The sequence below is a fragment of the Carettochelys insculpta genome, chromosome 4 (assembly GCF_033958435.1).
Source record: "Carettochelys insculpta isolate YL-2023 chromosome 4, ASM3395843v1, whole genome shotgun sequence".
NCBI lineage: Eukaryota > Metazoa > Chordata > Testudines > Carettochelyidae > Carettochelys > Carettochelys insculpta.
This window is the reverse complement of record NC_134140.1, coordinates 55,518,802-55,533,889: the sequence shown is the minus strand read 5'-3', so window position 1 is coordinate 55,533,889 and position 15,088 is coordinate 55,518,802.

Genomic DNA, 15,088 nt, shown 5'->3' with positions numbered 1-15,088 from the left:
CAGCTCCTCCTCCGACTCTAGCTCTGTCCACTCAGATAGAAAGCTCAATATTAGGACTGCTACCCTGCATGTTGCCCACACCACCTGCTACACAGCATCCCATATCTGGGATGGCTCCGATAGGAAAGCTTGGAATGCAGGATCCATGACTGCTGCCTGCAGACGCTGGTGTACTGGGCTAGCTCAGGCAGTTTAAAATGGCATGCAGAGGAACCAGAAGGGGTGGGGATGAGGACTCCAAGGCTACGTCTACACGTGCACCCTACATCGAAGTAGCTTATTTCGATGTTGCGACATCGAAATAGGCTATTTCGATGAATAACGTCTACACGTCCTCCAGGGCCGGCAACGTCAATGTTCAACTTCGACGTTGCGCAGCCCGACATCGAAATAGGCGCAGTGAGGGAACGTCTACACGTCAAAGTAGCACACATCGAAATAGGGATGCCAGGCACAGCTGCAGACAGGGTCAACGGGCGGACTAGCGCTTCCGGGGCAACAGCTAGCCGCTCCCTTAAAGGGCCCCTCCCACATACACTCAGCCTGCACAGCACGCGGTCTGACGAGCCATATAGGCACACAGACCCCGAGCACCGCAGGCATGGACCCCCAGCAGCAGCAGCAGCAGCAGCAGCAGCAGCAGCAGCAGCTAGAGGTCCACCCAGCCCTCCCGGCAGGAGCAGGGCTTGCCCTGGCTCTTGTCATGTTGGGGGCAGCTGAGCACCTTCTTGCCCCAGGGGAGGACATGCCCCCAGGGCAGCAGGGCTCAGCCCCTACCCTTGCAGCACCCCGCTCCACCCCCCGCCTCACACGCCGGCGGCTGTGGAGCTACCCCACCAGCACCGACTGGTGGGAGCGGCTGGTGCTTGGGGAGTGGGACGACGACCACTGGGTCCGCCACTTCAGGATGACCCGACAGACATTCCTGGAGCTGTGCCAGTGGCTCAGCCCCGCACTCAGGCACCGGGACACTGCCATGCGGCGTGCCCTCCCTGTGGAGAAACGGGTCGGCATCGCTGTCTGGAAGCTGGCCACTCCGGACAGCTACCGATCCGTGGGGCAGCAGTTTGGCGTCGGAAAGGCCACCGTCGGGGCTGTGTTCATGGAGGTAAGAGAACCCACAGGGGGAGGCCAGGGCAGGCCAGGGGGGCCAGGGCAGGGCAGGGCAGGGCAGGGCTGGGCAGGGCAGAGCAGGCCAGGGGGGCCAGGGCAGGGGAGCCAGGGCAGGGGGGCCAGGGCAGAGCAGGGCAGGGCAGGGGAGCCAGGGCAGGGCAGGCCAGGGGGGCCAGGGCAGGGCAGAGCAGGGCAGGGGAGCCAGGGCAGGGGGGCCAGGGCAGGGCAGAGCAGGGCAGGGGGGCCAGGGCAGGGCAGGGCAGGGGGGCCAGGGCAGGGCAGGGCAGAGCAGGCCAGGGGGGCCAGGGCAGAGCAGGGCAGGGGAGGGTAGGGGAGCCAGGGCAGGGCAGGGCAGGGCAGAGCAGGCCAGGGGGTCCAGGGCAGGGCCATGCACACCCTGCTCACCCCTCATTGGGGCTGTCCCATGTGCTTTCTCTGCAGGTCGTGCGTGCCATCAACTCCATGCTCCTGCACAGGCTCGTGAGGCTGGGGGACCCATGTGCCACTGTCGCCGCCTTTGCCACCCTGGGCTTCCCCAACTGCTTCGGGGCTCTGGATGGGACTCACATCCCCATCCGCGCCCCGGACCACAGTGGAGGCCGATATGTCAATCGGAAGGGCTACCATTCAGTCGTCCTGCAGGCCTTAGTGGACAGCCGGGGACGGTTCCAGGACATTTACGTGGGCTGGCCTGGCAGCACCCACGACGCCCGGGTGTTCCGCAACTCGGGCCTGTGCCGCCGGCTGGAGGCGGGGACCTACATCCCCCAGCAGCAGATCCCTCTGGGGGACACCACCATGCCCTTCTGCATCATCGCGGATGCGGCCTACCCCCTCCGGCCGTGGCTCATGCGCCCCTACACGGGCCACCTCTCCGCCAGCCAGGAGCGCTTCAACGGTCGCCTGAACCGTGCGCGCCAGGTGGTGGAGTGCTCATTTGGCCGCCTCAAGGGACGATGGCGATGTCTCCTCACCCACCTGGATGCCAGCCCCAACAACATCCCCCAGATTGTGGGTGCCTGCTGCGCCCTGCACAACCTCGTGGAGAGCAAGGGGGAGAGCTTTCTTCAGGGCTGGGCCGCCGAGGCCGGCAGGGCACACCTCCAGCCACCTGCTGCCCCCAGTCGGCAGGTGGACCCAGAGGGGACCCGGGTCCGGGAGGCCCTGCGGGCCCACTTCGACGACCAGGCCGCGGGGTGAACTGTGCCCAGGCCCCCTACTGCCCGCCCCTTCCTCCCCCACACTCCTGCCCCAACGCCCACACCACCATGGAGCACCCCACCGCCCCCCCCACTTGTCCAGGAGAAATGACAGCACGAACTTGTGGGTGAATGTAAATGTTTTTTTTGTCCTCACGATTTTTTTTTTTAAATAAAAAAATATATATATGTGAGACAGAAACCAAAAAGGAGGGACAAACATTCAACAAAACCAAGATGGGCACAAATAAAACTATGTACAACAATAAAAATGAAAGCACTGTGCGCCATCAAAAGAAAAACAAAAAGCAGGGAGGAGAACGGGGAGAACTATGTACAGGGGGGGACGGGGCAAACAGGGGAAACACCCACACCACCCACCCAGTCCCCAAAGTCTGTCCAACAAGGGCGGGGGCCACGTCCTGGGCCCCTCGCCCCTACAGCCCAGCAGTGGGCGTGCCCGGCCGGGAGCTCCGCTGGGCCTGCAGTCTGGTGTGCGGCTGGGTGGGAGCGGGCTCCACCGGAAGGTAGCGGCGCCGGCGAGTCGCGGGTGGCTCCAGCGGTCCCTCGGCGCGGTGGCCCTCGCGGGGAGGTGGTGGGGCGACGGCGGACGGCCCGGCGATGGCTGGAGCAGCCGGTGGTGGGGCTGCAGGAGCGGGCATGGCGGGCGGTGGCGCGGCCAGCGCGGCATGGGGGGCCAGGGAATCAATCAGCCGATTGATGGTATCCAGAAAGGCCCCCCATGCCTCTCTGCGCCAGGCCAGCGCCTGCTCCTGCAGCCGGAGGTGCTGCTCCGACACCTCCAGCTGCCGGCGGTGGATGGCCAGCAGCTGGGGGTCTGTGGCCGCCGCTGGTAGCAGGCGCGGGGTCCGCCGTCTGGCCCTCCGCGGGGCCGGTCGTTCCTCGGCCGAGGGGCTGCCCTGGAGCGAGGGTCCCGGAGGGGTCTCCGGGACGACTGATGCCTCGCCGGCGCTCTCTTCTGGTCCTTTGGATGGTGCAGGTGCAGGACACAGGAGAGGAGGGGGGAAAGAAGAATGGAGACAGGCGTTAGTGTGGGCCCCGAGCCGTGGCCTTTGTCCCCCCCGCCCTGTGCTGCAGGTTCCCCATCCCCGTCCCCGGGAGATGCTGCTGTGATGGATGGGGTTCAGGGGTCCCCCTGCCCTGCAGCCCGTCCCCTGGTGGGAGCGACTCTCACTTCACCCCGCAGGGTCTGAGAGCAGGAGAGGTTTCTTAGGCCACAGATGGCCAGTTTCTGGCAGGAGTGACAGCACCAGCTGTCGGAAGAGACAGTCCTTCCAACCCGTCGTGGGGAGAAGACCCCAAGGGGGGCCCCTCTGGGATGCAGCTTTCCCCCTCCTCTGGCTGGCTGCCTACCAGCTCTCCCTTCCCCTAGCCTCTACCTGTGGCCCCCGCCCTCGCCCCCCAATTCCAAGCCAGCTCGGCTCCTCCCTCCTGTTTGTTCAGGGCAGAGGTGTCACCTGCCAGCTGTAGCGCCAGGATCCTCCTTTGGCCCTGGGAGCTCCTCAGCTCGGGTGGCTCATATGTAGCCTGAGTCTCCCTTTGGCACTCCCCCCACTTCATCGCATGCTGCTGCTGCGGGGTGTCCGACCCCCTCCGCCCGGGGGCCCCTCGAGGTTCCGCTCCCCCCTGGCCCGGGGATGGGGCATGGCACTGTCATGCAGGGTGGCGGGGGTCAGGGGCTGATGGCTGCAGTGCTGTGAGGGCCATGGCCCTGGTGTCCTTGGGGCCATGGCCATGTGAGCGTGTGGGGGGCCCTGGACACATCTCTGTTCCCCCCGCCCCTCAAGCCCCGGGGTGTCCACCAGAGAGGGGTACCTACCTGTGGGTCCGCTCCCACGGTCCGGAGATCCCCGGGGGTCGGAGGCCCTGCTGCTGCTCCGGGATGGCAGGAGGAGGATCTGCAGGCTGGAATCGGTGGAGGAGGAGCCCCCCTCCTCCTCCTCCTCCTCCTCCTGCCGCGATGTCCCGGGGATGGCCTCCGGGGGGGGACCCCCGGGGTGCGGGGCTTACCTCTGGGGCGGAGCCCAGCTGCAGGGCCTGCTGGGGCTCGTCAGCTGAGGTGTCAAGGGTGGCCGGAGGGGAGGTGTGCCGGGAGCCCAGGATGTCCCTGAGCTCCCTGTAAAAGGGGCAAGTGACGGGGGCGGCCCCAGATCGGCTGGCCGCATCCCGGGCCCGGGCATAACCCTGCCGCAGCTCCTTGACCTTACTCCGGACATGGTCCGGAGTGCGGGCAGGGTGACCCCGGGCAGCCAGGCCATCGGCCAGCCGAGCGAACGCATCCGCATTCCGCCTCTTGCTCCCCATTACCTGGAGCACCTCCTCCTCGCTCCAGAGCCCCAGCAGGTCCTGCATCTCGGCCTCCGTCCAAGAGGGGCCCCGCTGCCGCTTCCCAGACTGCGTGGTCCTCTGGCTGCCCTGGCTGCTGTGGCTCCTCTTGGGGGGGGTCCCCTGGGGGCGCTGGGGGGGCTGCTGGGCAGCCATGGCTGCTGTCAGGGGCTGAGGGCTGTGCAGGCTCGCCGCCGCGTGTACAGGCAGGAGCCTGCACGTTGCCTCAGCCGCCTGCAGTCAGGGCGGGGGAGGGGCCCTTTAAGGGGCCGCTCCACGCGGCCACCAGTGAGCTGCGGGGCTGGAGAGAGTGTCTCTCAACCCCCCAGCTGATGGCCGCCATGGAGGACCCGTCAATTTCGACGTTGCGGGACGCGGATCGTCTACACTGTCCCTACTTCGACGTTGAACGTCGAAGTAGGGCGCTATTCCTATCTCCTCATGAGGTTAGCGACTTCGACGTCTCGCCGCCTAACGTCGAAGTTAACTTCGAAATAGCGCCCGACGCGTGTAGACGTGACGGGCGCTATTTCGAAGTTGGTGCCGCTACTTCGAAGTAGCGTGCACGTGTAGACGCAGCTCAAAAGAGCAGGGACCAAAGGAACTATTTCCTCATTCCCAGGAAACCCGGCACTTCCACAATACCTGGTGAGGGAATGAGATGCCAGGAGCAGCAGAATACACGCCCAAAATGCATTGATCTTTCTTCATAATTGGAGTCTTCTAATGTGAACACTCCATTTCAAAATGCTATGGCTGTGTGAATACAATTTTCAGACATTACTTATTTAGATGTTAGAACATCGAAATACGTAACGTCAAAAAAAAAATGCAGTGCAGACATAGCCTTAGGAAATCTCAGGTGGGTGTGGGGCTAAAGCTCTGAAGTCCAAAACAGGGGAAGGGAAAAGAGAAAAGGAGGCATGGCGCACGCACATGCATGCACACACACAAAATATTCTAAGGCAAAATTTCACAGTTAATTGAATTTAAGAAAATTCATTATTTTCACCATGTTTGCAGGGTTGGCGGAGTGGTATTTAGCAGTATTTTGTAAGAATGTGTAGGTTTCCCACATAAATCAACAAAGCAAGAGAGACTCTAAAACATCTAGGGGGTGTGGCAGGGTCAGTCTCATTCCTGGGCCCCAGGCCTCCGTTCAGTCCACTGGGCCCGCCATACAAACCCCTTTACCCTTGCTGGGGCAGGGGGGATGGTCTGGGGGGAACCCAGTCCCCACGCACTCATTCTGGGTTCCGGCCCAGGGACCCTGGATGGCCACTACAGTGAGGGCTGACTCCCTTCACTCTTGCCCCATAGTACTTCTCCCTGGGCCACTTCCCCAGATGATTCCCCCTGGTACCTCCTCCCGGCAGTGGTAGCTGTGGCAACAAGTCCCTTCCTTTGTTTGGCTCCTCCAGCTGACCAGTTCCCCAGTCTCTGGTTGAGCTTCAGAGCCTTCTCCTCTTTCATGGCCTCTGGTGTGCCTCCAAGTCTCCATCCCTCTCCTCACTCCCACTCCAAACTCTCTTTAACCACCCTCCGCTTGCCCTCTATGGAGAAGGGCTTATAAAGGTAGCACTGAGTGGGATCAGCTAGTCCTAATTGATTTAGGGTACCCTACTCCTCAGCTGCTCCCTTTGATTGTCAGCTCCATCTCTGCCCGGTTTTTACCCCTGCCTTTACTCTCCTGGCCCCACCCTGCCACAGGGGCCGCATCTACACGTGCCAGCTACTTCGAAGTAGCGGCGCCAGCTTTGAAATAGCGCCCGTCACGGCTACAGGTGTTGGGCGCTATTTCGAAGTTAACATTGATGTTAGGCGGCGAGACGTCGAAGTCGCTAACCCCATGAGGGGATGGGAATAGCACCCTACTTCGACGTTCAACATCGAAGTAGGGCATGTGTAGTCGTTGCGCGTCCTGCAACATCGAAATAGTGGGGTTCTCCATGGCGGCCATCAGCTGAGGGGTTGAGAGACGCTCTCTCCAGCCCCTGAGTTCAATGGTGGCCGCGTGGAGCAGCCCCTTAAAGCTCCCCGCCCCCTGCCTTCCTGTGCAGGAAGCTGAGAGAGCGTGCAGGCAGCAGCATTGCCATGCGGCCAGCCTGCACACTCCTCTGCAGCCACAGACACCCCCCCCAGCTGCGATGGCTGCCCCCCAGCCCCCTAAGCGCCCCCAGGGCACCCCCCCCAAGGGGAGCCAGGGCTCGCAGGCTGGCAGCCAGGCCGGGAAGCGGCAGCGGGGCCCCACCTGGACGGAGGCCAAGCTTTGGGACCTGCTGGGGCTCTGGAGTGAGGAGGAGGTGCTCCAGGTAATGAGGAGCAAGAGGCGGAACGCGGATGCATTCGCTCAGCTGGCCAAGGGCCTGGCCGCCCGGGGTCACCCTGCCCGCACTCTGGATCATGTCCGGAGTAAAGTGAAGGAGCTGCGGCAGGGTTACGCCCGGGCCCGGGATGCGGCCGGCCGATCTGGGGCTGCCCCCATCACTTGCCCCTTTTACAGGGAGCTCAGGGACATCCTGGGCCCCCGGCACACCTCCTCCCCTCCAGCCACACTTGATACATCGGCCAACGAGCCCCAGCAGGCCCCGGAGGTGGAGTCCGCCCCGGAGGCAAGCCCCGCACACCGGGGGCACCCCCAGGAGCCCACCCCTGGGGCACCGGAGGAGGAGGAGGAGGAGGAGGGGGAGTCCTCCTCCAGTGACACTGGCCTGCACATCCTCCTGCCATCGAGGAGCTCCAGCCGGGCGTCTGCCCACCAGGTGTCCCCCGACCGTGGGAGTGGACCATCAGGTATGTACCCCCCCGGTGCACACCCCCGGGGTTGAGGGGCGGGGGTAATAGATATGACCAGGGCCCTCCACATGCCCAGATGACCATGGCCCCAAGGACAGCAGTGGCATGTCCCTCAGAAGAGTGCATCAGCCCCTGCCCCCCAGCACGACAGTCCCATGTGCCATCCCCAGGGCTGGGGGGAGCGGAACCTCTAGGGTCCCCCGGGGGTAGGGGGTGGGACACCCAGCAGCAGCAGCAGCAGCATCTCCCGGGGATGGGGATGGGGAACCTGCAGCAGAGGGGTGGGGGGACAAGGGCCACGGCTCGGGGCCCACACTAACGGCTGTCTCCACTCTTCTTCCCCCCCCCGTGTTCCGCAGCTGCACCATCGGAAGGACCGGAGAGCACCGGCGAGGTGTCAGTGGTCCCGGACAGCCCACCGGGGCCATCACTCCAGGCCAGCTCCTCGGTGGAGGACCGACCAGCTTCACGGCGGGGAAGACGGTGGACCCAGCACCACCACCCGACGGCGACGACCCCTAGCTGTTGGCCATCCACCGTCGGCAGCTGGAGGTCGCTGAGCAGCAGCTGCGGGTGGAGGAACGCCACCTCCAGTTGCAGGAGCGGGTGCTGGCCTGGCGCCAGGAGGCATGGGGGACCTTCATGCGGACCTTCAACCGTATCGCCGACTACCTGGCCCCCTATGCCGTGCCGGCCGCCGCTGCGCCTGCCCTGCCTGCTCCACCCGCTGCGCTGTCCGCCGTCGCACCGCCACCCGCCACCGAGGGCCCTTCCACCAAGGGGGACCTGGGGCCAGCTGACACCCGCCGGCGATATCTACCGGTCTGCCCAGCCCCCAGCCAGCCCCGGCCAGGGCTGAGGCCGAGGCGTGGATCGCGGCCGCCCACCCCCAGCGCTGGACATTAGGGGGTGTGGTGCCCAGGACATGGCCCCCCCTCCCCCTTTGTATATATTCCCCCCAGTTTATTGTAATTTTGTATATAGTTTTTATATTAGACCCCTGTTGCTATGCTGATCCTTGCCCCCCCATGTACATAGCTCTCCCCTTCCTTGTCTTCCCCTTTCATCTTATCCTTATTTATAATACATATATATATAAGTTTGATTTTGCCTGTAGTTAGTCTTGATAATAATGATAAGAGTTCTACAGAGATTTGATTTGACGAACAAATGTCTGCTTTTATTCACAAGAAAAGTGGTGGGGGTGCTCTTGGGTGCTCTGTGGTGTGGGCGTAGGGGCAGGGAGTGTTGTGGAGGATGGGGGGGGGCAGTAGGGGGCCTGCCAGTGTTCACCCCGCGGCCTCATTGAACTGGGCCCACAGGGCCTCCCGGACCCGGGTCCCTTCGGGGTCCACCTGGCGACTGGGGGCAGCAGGTGGCTGCGCATCAGCCCTGCCGGCCTCCACAGCCCAGCCCTGAAAGAAGGCCTCCCCCTTGCTCTCCACCAGGTTGTGTAGGGCGCTGCATGCGCCCACAATCTGGGGGGATGTTGGTGGGGCCCGCATAAGGCAGGTGAGGAGACACCTCCAGCGCCCTTTGAGGTGCCCAAATGTGTGCTCCACCACCTGGCGCGCGTGGTTCAGGCGCAGGTTGAAGCGCTCCTGGCTGGCTGACAGGTGGCCCGTGTAAGGGTGCATGAGCCAGGGCCAGAGGGGGTATGCCGCATCTGCGATGACGCAGAGGGGCATGCTGGTGTCCCCCACAGGGATCTCCCGCTGGGGGATGTAGGTCCCCGCCTCCAGCTGGCGGCACAGGCCCGAGTTCCGGAATACCCGGGTGTCGTGGGTGCTGCCAAGCCAGCCCACATAAATGTCCAGGAAACGGCCCCGGCTGTCCACCAAGGCCTGGAGGACCACTGAGTGGTAGCCCTTCCTGTTTAAGTAGCGTCCTCCACTGTGCTCCGGGGCGCGGATGGGGATGTGGGTCCCATCCAGAGCCCCGAAGCAATTGGGGAAGCCCAGGGTGGCAAAGCCCGCGATGGCGGCATCCGGGTCCCCAAGCCTCACGAGCCTGTGGAGGAGCAGGGCGTTGATGGCGCTCACGACCTGCAGGGGAAGCACATGGGAGAGCACCAATGAGGGGTGTGCAGGGTGTGTGTGGCCCTCCCTTGCCAGGGCCCCCCTCCCCTGCCAGGGCTGCCTCCCCCTCCCCCTCCCCCCGTGGGTCCTCTTACCTCCATGAGGACAGCCCCGACAGTGGCCTTGCCGACACCAAACTGCTGCCCCACAGATCGGTAGCTGTCTGGAGTGGCCAGCTTCCAGACAGCGATGCTGACCCGTTTCTCGATGCTGAGGGCACGCCGCACGGCAGTGTCCTGGTGCCTCAGTGCGGGGGTGAGCCACTGGCATAGCTCCAGAAATGTCTGCCGGCTCATGCGAAAGTTCTGGAGCCAGCGGTCGTCGTCCCACTCTCCGAGCACCAGCCGCTCCCACCAGTCGGTGCTCATGGGGTAGCTCCACAGCCGGGGGGGCGGGGTGCAGGGTGCTGCAGGGTTGGGGGTTGCGTCCTCCTCCCCTGCGGGCAGCTCCTCCTCTGTGGCAAGGAGGTGCTCAGCTGCCTCCTGCATGGCATGGAGCAGGGCGAGCACTGCTCCTACAGGGGTGGCTGTGTGGACCTCTGGCTGCTGCTGCTGCTGCTGCTGCTGCTGCTGCTGGGGGTCCATGACTGCGTCGCTCAAGGTGTGCATGCCTATGGCTCTGCAGACCACGTGCTGTGCAGGCTGCATGTGACTGGGAGGGGCCCTTTAAGGGAGCAGCTAGCTGTTGCCCCGGAAGCGCTAGTCCGCCCTATGACCCTGTCTGCAGCTGTTCCTTGCACCCTTATTTCAATGTGTGCTACTTTGGCATGTAGACGTTCCCTCGCAGCACCTATTTCGATGTGATGCTGCCCAACGTCGACGCTGAACGTCGACGTTGCCAGCCCTGGAGGACGTGTAGACGTTATTCATCGAAATAGCCTATTTCGATGTAGCATACACGTGTAGACGTAGCCAGGGGGTACTGATTGCTGATACATGTTCTCCATGCAGCACCGGACTTTTGGATATCCAACCTAGGTTATGTTAGAGGAGACTGACTTTTAAAAGAAAGGAGCCTGGCACTTCTGAACATCAAGCCCTCTGGTTATAGTGCATTCTCCATCACTGACTATCTTTAAATCAAGGCTGGATGCTTTTTTAAAAGATGTATTGTGAGAATCACCCTGGGGGAGTTCTGTGGCCTGTTGGACAGGAGGTCAGACTACAAAATCACAATGGTCTGTTCTGACCTTGGAATGTATAAATGTTGTCTCAAACTGAGCACCCAGGAACTTCCGAAAACATAGTCCTGTTAGTTTCTAAGTCTCAAGCAAACACTATAATACATAGCTTTATTTCATCTTAACTTTAAGATGTAATCCCCCAGTGTTTTCAACTGAAATCAAATTATGTATATCAATTTCTCTTTAGGTTTCCTAAACATGTCAGTCATCCTCCAAGAAATAGACTTTACTATACTCCAAGCAGTGGGTTGCTTTTAGTATCATGTAGCTCACAACATTTTATGGGGCTTAGCTAAGACCTGTTTATAAGATTCAAAAAGGTCCTTTTCTGAATTCCATGTTGTTTAGTCAATAAAACTCCTGCTTTCAAGGACAATAGGAGTTCTATCTGCATAAAGAGTACAGAGCAGTCTCAGGCTTTTGTCAGATTAGCTAAAACCTAAATAATCAGTGGCGTATATGACCTCCATCTTACAGATTGCATTCAACTTTGCATTAAGCTCTTTAATTTTGAAAGCTGATTTTTACAAATAATAAGTTTTCCATTTTTGAAGTTAAAATGAAAAACATCTGAGTGGTTTTGTTTTGTTTCTTGTTTTTTTTTCCCCCAAGGATCTAATGTCCTATTTTCAACTAGATTCTTTGCACAACATCCCAGGGTGCTTGGAGGAAGCGTGCTTTATAAATATATAGCTAATCGATTAATGGAAGACTTCATGGCTGGTTTATGTCATGACCTTTATGTTCACTCATTATCTATCACTCATGAAACAAAAAGGTCAAAATAGGACTCAGCCATTGCATATTCTCACGCCCTTCCTCAAGATAGTTATATTCATAGACATATGAAGGCTGACATAAATGGGGTTGCCTCTTTGCTTTCCCATTTTTATCCATTTCTTTTCTCATCAGAGGTGAAAGTACCAAATGTCAGCACATGCATCCAACTGGTCCCATATTCTTTTCCATTGTTCTCTACATTCCCATTGACAAGTATAACATGCAATCAAAATGGCTCCCGTAAGAGTTATCATTTCTGATTTTTTTTTCTTACTTTACTTTTTGCTGACAAGACTCCTTCAGAGACTGAAAAGAAACCGCCAGGATGAAGAAAGTCCATGAATGATAGCAGCTTTTACTGAGCGGAATGGATCTGTGCACAGCTCAGCAGCTTTGCTACAGAAAGGTTTGCGTGACTATATTTATTTATTGGCTTCAGACTGCTTAGGTTGGTATTCCTCTTTTTTCCTTCTTTGAGCTTTGGGTTTAAACTAACTCAAAAATCGAAGTAAAATGTAATAAAAACCATAAATTTTGAATGTTGACCATGCAGAGCCATTAGTCAAGCCCAGTTCACTCCAGTAATGACCTCCTGTAGTGGTCAGGAGTCACTGCTGTGGTGTCCTGACAGGTGTCCTGCTTAGTCCGTGATAATATTCATTTGGCCATGTGCATACACCCCCGGCAGTATTTCACATTAGCCCCGTGCACATGGCTAATGTGGTAGACTTCAAGAGAGACCCCAAAATCAGATAAGGATCGGAGACACCAGGCCAAGTTTATGGAAAATGAAGCAGTCTTAGCTTCCCCAGACCAGAGGTCTATGATTAAGCTAACCCATACATGCTCGTTACAATGGACATGACTCAGTCAGTGACATGGGATCCATCGCTGTCTCCTTAACTGGACAAAGACAACTCCTTAGGGTACACTTTCATATGCAGACACAAACAAGTTACACCTCACCCCTGACGTATGAGGTTTCCACCTCCTGTTGTTTAGTGATCTATTTACCACCTAATAGCTAGTACATGGTGGTTTAATAAAAACATCACTACCTTTCCTCACTATCCACTTTGCTGTCATCCTGACCTTATCCTCCCAATGAGTCACTATTGATCTTTATTTATCTTTTTATCTATGTTCTTTTGTTCTGGTATTGAGGTGCTCTGATACTAATGTGAATATGTTTATCCATCATGTTGTCATCCTGACCCCGTCCTGAACCTGGGTCAGTATATCTGTTACTTACGGGAAGTGTGTGGGTACCAAGCTATTTCGTCAGGAGGCGTTCTCTTACCGCTCTGGAGTGTGCTCCCCGACTACGCCTAGGACTTTTCAGTGTTTTATGTCATTAACCTTGTTTGTGCCAGATTCTGGTAGCAAAGCCCGTCTCTTGCTCATAGCTTAGCATTAGCACAGTCTTGACCATTGTGACTTCGGCTTTAGGTCAGATAACAAGCCTATGATATGTGGGCTTGTTTCAGACCCTCATCTTACCACATCTGTTCAAGAACCTTTTGAGGAACAGGGTCCGAGTTCTGAGATTGTAGTAAAACCCAAACCCATGGAAATTTTTCTTGGTGACAGGTTTCATCTGAAATATTTTTCACTGCTCTAATGTGGTATTTGATGCAGCAGTCACATGAATCAGCAAATAACTAATCTGCAATGGGAAGCAGAGGTAGCCTTGATGTTCTGCAGTAGCCTTTTGAGGGGAGTAGAGAATAAGCAAATTGTTAAAAACAAATGATAACAAAGGCATTGGAAAAATAATGTCCTGCAGATTGTCATGAACAAAAGGTCCTTTACTTTCTGATTTCAGGCACGATATCTCTGCTTGAGCTGCATGCCTACAAATAAAGCAGTAACAATAGCATGTAATAAGAGATTAGAATAATTTAAGTTTCAAGACAAAGGAGTCATGCCTATACTAAAATAGCATATCACTTGAGATTCCATACAGAATAATTCTGAGCTGGAAATGTGTGCTAATGAAATATATAAAGATAACATGCATGTCCCATTGTCCAAAGAAACACAGCATGAACAAGCACCTGTACTCAGAAGATGGACCTCTAATTTCAGATAATTGGACTGTGACATTAATGAAGAAGTACACTTCACAGAGCATTCATAATTTTATATTTGACAAAATTCCTACAGTGCTTTATTAGTTCTGTTCACTTAATTATGTCTTCTCTAAATGATCACTTTAATGTTTCATACATACCAGAGTATGTTCAAAGAAGTCATTCATGCAGTACTAAAGGCATAATGCTTTGCAGCTCGGGAAGTCTTCAAAAGGAACAGAATCCCACTGGACCCCCATAGAGATTCCAGACAGTGTAAGCACAAAAAAAATAATCAATTTTGCATTATGTTGCATTATGTCTTATTGTAAAATCATTCCTATGGGTGATGGGAGGAAAAACTAAAAAGCAGATAACTCTTCACTTCAGGACAATCATATTAAGAGATACAGCCACTCTTTACCTGCTGCCCCTTTCTACAATGGTACTGGCATGTCTCTGAATCAAACCCATCTTTTAGATTAATTTACCACAATATTTGGGTTTAGAATGTATCTAGGAAGAATCACTCTTACAAAGCCCAAACTACAATCTACCCTGATAAACTGTTAAGTTTCAAGGATGGCTTAAAAGAATTTATTATCATCAAATCATTCGTAAGGGCTTTAAAAATATATCAAACGTTTTCAGTTAAAATCCCTGCTTAATTGGTATCTGAATGTACTTAATGGCAAGGGAAACATTCGCTGACACACAGAACCTGTTTTTCCCCAGGTAGCAGAAGGTGCAAGGTAGAAGCCAAAGGCACAGAACCGCAAAGTGAAATGCCAACCAATCCAGTTTAAGTCAGTTGGAGTTTTGCCACGGACTTTGAGGAATGGATTTCACTCATAGATTGTAAAGACAGAAACAAATGATATGATCATCCAGTCTGAAACCCCAGAATGACACAGGCCATAGAATTTCATCAAGTGATTCCTGCATCAAGTTCACACATACTTAAGGCTTTACTCATTAAGGGCAACTCCTTAACAAAGACATGCTAGAAGATAATAAGGAGATAAGTAGCAGCGTGGATTTCTCAAGAACAAATCATGTCCAATCAACTCGATAGCTTTCTTTGACAAGGTAACAAGCTGTAGATGTGGCATATCTAGACTTTAGTAAGGCATTTGATACTGTCTTGCATGACCTTCTCGTTAACAAACTAGGGAAATACAACCTAGAGGGAGCTCTTATAAAGTGGGGTGAGGGGGTGTAACTGGTTGAATAACCATTCCCAGAGAGTAGTGATCTGTGATTCACAGTCATGCTAGAAGGTCATAACAAGTGGGGTTCTCTGGGGATCAGTTCTGGTTTTGTTCAATATCTTCATCTTCTTATTTAGATAATGGCATTTAGAGTACATTTAGGCTACGTCTACACTAGGCACATTCCCAAGGTGATCTGCTGACAGTAGATCGACAGAACGTGGCACGTTGGTTGAGAGTGCTGCTGTTCCCCCATGAGGCAGAATGCCTCTTTTGTCAGAGATCTGTCAACGCAAGCCAGTCTGGATGT